Genomic DNA, 4,198 nt, shown 5'->3' on the forward strand with positions numbered 1-4,198 from the left:
AGTGCGTGGAGGACCAAGCTCGAGCTTGCAATAAACGACTCTTTGCTGCTTACATTGATCGTGGTCTCTGGTGGTCTGTGTGAGGACATCCAAAAACTGGGCACTTCAAAGAATAAAATGTCTCCCAATTACTGTTCCCAGTATATTCAGAGGAATGAATTCTAATCTTTGGCTTCATGATTTCCACTTTTTTTTTTTAACATGTTCTATATTTTTAGTTGTAAGTCAGTAAACTTGATTGTAACATCCTTGTAATTACTAAACAATGTAAAATAAAAGTCCAAACATCTTCTCCTTGACATACTTCCTCATCAGTGTACACAGGAAGCAAAAGAATTACATTATTTCGGAAGCTGGAATCACAAGAATGAGCCATGAGTCTGAATTGGTGTTCACACGAAAGACCTGGCCACACCCTCAGAAATCACTGTTGATGTTTCATACCTACACAGCTGTTACTACAGAAATCTCCTCTCAGAAGTCAGGGCATAAAAGTGTCTTTAAAAGCACACGGATTTTGCTTGTGGATCCAAAAAACAACTTAGGATTATAAAAAAAAATGAAACCTTTTTCCAAGTATTTGGGGGGAAAGGAAGATACCTAGAGTTCCCCAGTCTGAGAAGCAGTGACTGTATTAAAAAAATTAGTAATGACAATATAGTTTAAAAAGTGTTAGATTATGAAATCTCAACAGCCTCTGGAGTATAGTCGCTAATAGCACTTTAGTCTGATAAGCTATTTCTCCTGCTTTATAAATCTATGTTAGTTGTTTAAATGGCTTGAAGTATTTCAGAAGGACACTGACAAAAATTGGCTGATAGCTATTCCTAGTGCTGTCTTAAGAGAGCAACATCCTGTTGAGTGTTGGTAACTTAGGATCATCACCGCTGAGGCTTGTGCTGCTATCCTGGTAGCACAAGCTCCTTGCCCTTAGAGAACTTCTGTTTTTACATTGAAGGCAGCTGGCAGCAAGGCGCTTGTGGCTCAGGCCCTGTGATCCTAGCTCCTCAGGAGGCTGAGATCTGAGGATTGTGGTTCAAAGCCAGCCCAGGCAGAAAGTCCTTCAGACCCTTGTCTGCAATAAACCACTCAGAACACCGGAAGTGGCATTGTGGCTCCAGTAGTAGAGCACTGGCCTGGAGCTGAAGAGATGAGACACAGCCCCCAGGCCCAGAGTTCAAGCCCCACAACTGACCAAAGGAAAAAAGGAAAAAAAGAAACCCGGCAAATAGGACCAGGCTTGCTGTCACATAGGAATGAATTTCAAAGAAAATAGGAAAAGAATAAAAGTGCAGATGTATTTTTTGAATCATAGGCACACAATTATACTGCCTAGCTGCTGCCATTTCTGTATCTTCTGGGAAGGGCAGAATATAAGAGAAAGGAATTCAGACATTTTGGTCCAAAGCACTGGTTTTATTATTCAAATGTAGAATGCTTTTAATCCCATCACATTTCAATAGTTGCTCAGTACCAGTATTGTATATATTACAAATCATAATTTCTAAGTCTGGATTTTTTGTGTGTTTGACTGTTTCTAAGCTAGATTACCTGTCTATAAAAATTCTGTTTTTGAAAAGATCCTATTTTTAAAGCAATATATATATGTATATATATGTATGTATGTATATATATATATGTATATATATATATATGTATATATCTTGTATTTTCTCTGAAAGTGGGACAAAGGAATACAAGAAACTTACTGAGACTCACAGGAGAGAGTGAAAAGGATGGAAAACCAGGGCAGCCAGTCAAGAGGGAGTTTCAGTAACACAGAGACTATAAAGTGGGCTCATCTTCCCAAGATTGGATTGCAAATGTCATGACCAAGACAACCCCACCATCTGAGATGGGAGGATATTACTGCAATGTCTGACTGTGTGAGAGACTCCATCAACTTCCTGGATCATATGAATGGAAAGAATCAACGGAACCTGGGCTGACTATGCATGTGGAACGTTCTATCCTGGATCAGGTGAAGAAAGGCTTTGAGGTTGGTCAATAAGATGGAAGACCAGCTGAAGGATTATGATTTTGAGCAAAGGATGAAGAAACTCAGGAAGAAAAGGCTAAAGCATACAAGAAAGAAAAGGAGAAGAACAGGAGAGTGGAGGAGGACTTGACATTTGAGGAGGAGGAGATGGCGGCTGTGATGGGCTTCTTGGCTGTGGTTCCACCAAGAAGAGTTTCCGAGCCTTTCTGTGATGGGCCTAATTTTGGCCTATGTTGGCCTTACTTTGTGGTGTGCGTATTTGTTAGGGGGGTGGAGTCATTCCTCTTGGATACTGGAGAAAGACCTTCAGAGGGTTAATGGCCAGACTAGAGGGTGGGCATTTGTGGCTCAGAGGATGTTCAGATTCATATGACATTACCTAATCATATTCCACCTTTTCATGCCTTTGGATCATGAGTTTTACTCTGTTCTCATCAGTACAAATCCAATTAGAGACAAAACCATCAGTAGGCAAGACTTGACTTTCTAATTTTTTCTACAAAGTTTTCTGTTTATAATATGAACAAGAGTCATATTATTTCTGTTTATGACTCTTGGTCATATTATAAACCTAGAAGATTAAATGAACCAAGGACAAATTCACCGTTGTGAGTCAGTAACATTCTTGTATCTTTGCATCCTTATCAATTTTAAGATCATTTTTAGAAACTCTAAAGCCCGAGTTTCATCAGAAGTCAGTCTCTACCTTTGGATATCAACTTCTGTCAATACCAGTTATTTTCCTCTGTATCAGTCTCAAATTGATTCCTAGTTCTAGATAGTCCCTCATACTTATTAGCTGAGTTGAAGTGAGTATTCCCTTCTCTAAAAAGGACTCCAATTTAGTGTCAAATAATGTGCCAGGAAGTTCTGGTGGCTGCATCAATGTTTACTGTTCCAGAATCAGTTTATCCTAGGATGGCACAGAAAGTGTTAAGGACTTCTCTGGGCCGCTCTTCTAAGTAGCTATTGTAAGTCAGCAAAAGGCTGATGACAGTACCTGTGGGGCATGTGAAGCACCTCCTACTTCATTGTATAACAGTCCCCTTGAAAGAAGAGACTGGGAACATTTTCCTTTTCTCTTTGTGGCAACTTGGCCTTGTCATCTTTGAGTAGAGAGGTTTATTGCCAGCAATCTACATGACTTTGCTCATGTGGTCTTCTGGGGTAATTCACTTTCAATAGCTAATGAGTGTCACACTATTTAAAAGACACATTACCCATCAGGGTCAAGCTTTCAAGTCTGGCTTCCCTTTGAATTATGATCCATTGGTTAGACAACCTAACAAGTATTTTGAAATTGCCTGTCCATGACGGCCATTTTGGCTTTATTAAGGCACATCAACTCCATAGTAAGACTGGTATTATAATGGAGATATGCCATTTCCTCCCCAGGGCTGCTCCCAGCAGGGCCTTGGCCTTGTAACCTTTTCTCATAGCATGTTCTACATGCAATATCTGAGGATATAACTGTTGGCCACTAAGATACAAGATATTGTAGCAGGTTATTGGTAGCCATGGCTCCATCTTCCGTCTCCTCGCTTTCCTGCTCATCCTTTTGCCCATTTTTAGGAATGCAAAGTGTAGGCCATAGTGTATTGTTTTTCTAAGACATTTCAGGAGCCAAATGTTGACCACAAGAGCTAAACTCTGAGCATACTCCCACAAGTATATGCCAGCATGAGTTAAACAGGTGCTCAATTCAGCTCCTGGGATATGCCAATAGCTGCACCTCAACCTTCATAGGAAGACATGCGACATGCTTTAGCTTTCCCCAAAAGGAGGACCTCTAGACATTAGTCCCCTCAAAAAGCCTACTTTCCCCATACACTCATCTCTCACATACACTGTCCATACAGCAGGACTTCTAGACGTGAGTCTAGCAACAAGGTGATTAACAAAACACATCTTCAGGAGGTCAATGAGAAAACGTGAACAAGCCTGGAGAAGTTTATTAAGTCATTGTGTGGGCCTTATTCTCACTGCAAAGCAATGAGCAAAAGCCTATATGCCCGTAATGGACTTGAGGACGTGACCCCAGGCTAGGAGGATGGGTAGGCCCTGCAGGATGGCTGGTCCATGTCTGCATCACTGAGATGGTATTTCTGTGTAGATTCTCAGGTGGCTCCCTCCAGTAGAAATACCTGAAAAGCCATGTAGAATATCCCTGGCCTTGGGTGGATAAAGGGATCCATTATT

The 4,198-nt window shown here is 40.9% G+C and overlaps 1 pseudogene; it reads left to right on the forward strand.

Annotated features, from left to right (window-relative positions):
• Nucleotides 1-367: 367 nt before the first annotated feature.
• On the forward strand, nt 368-2,211 carry LOC138828958 (zinc finger matrin-type protein 2 pseudogene; annotated as a pseudogene).
• Nucleotides 2,212-4,198: the final 1,987 nt, after the last annotated feature.

The sequence above is a fragment of the Dipodomys merriami genome, unplaced genomic scaffold (assembly GCF_024711535.1).
Source record: "Dipodomys merriami isolate MVZ:Mamm:240054 unplaced genomic scaffold, mDipMer1.0.p SCAF_169, whole genome shotgun sequence".
Lineage (NCBI taxonomy): Eukaryota > Metazoa > Chordata > Mammalia > Rodentia > Heteromyidae > Dipodomys > Dipodomys merriami.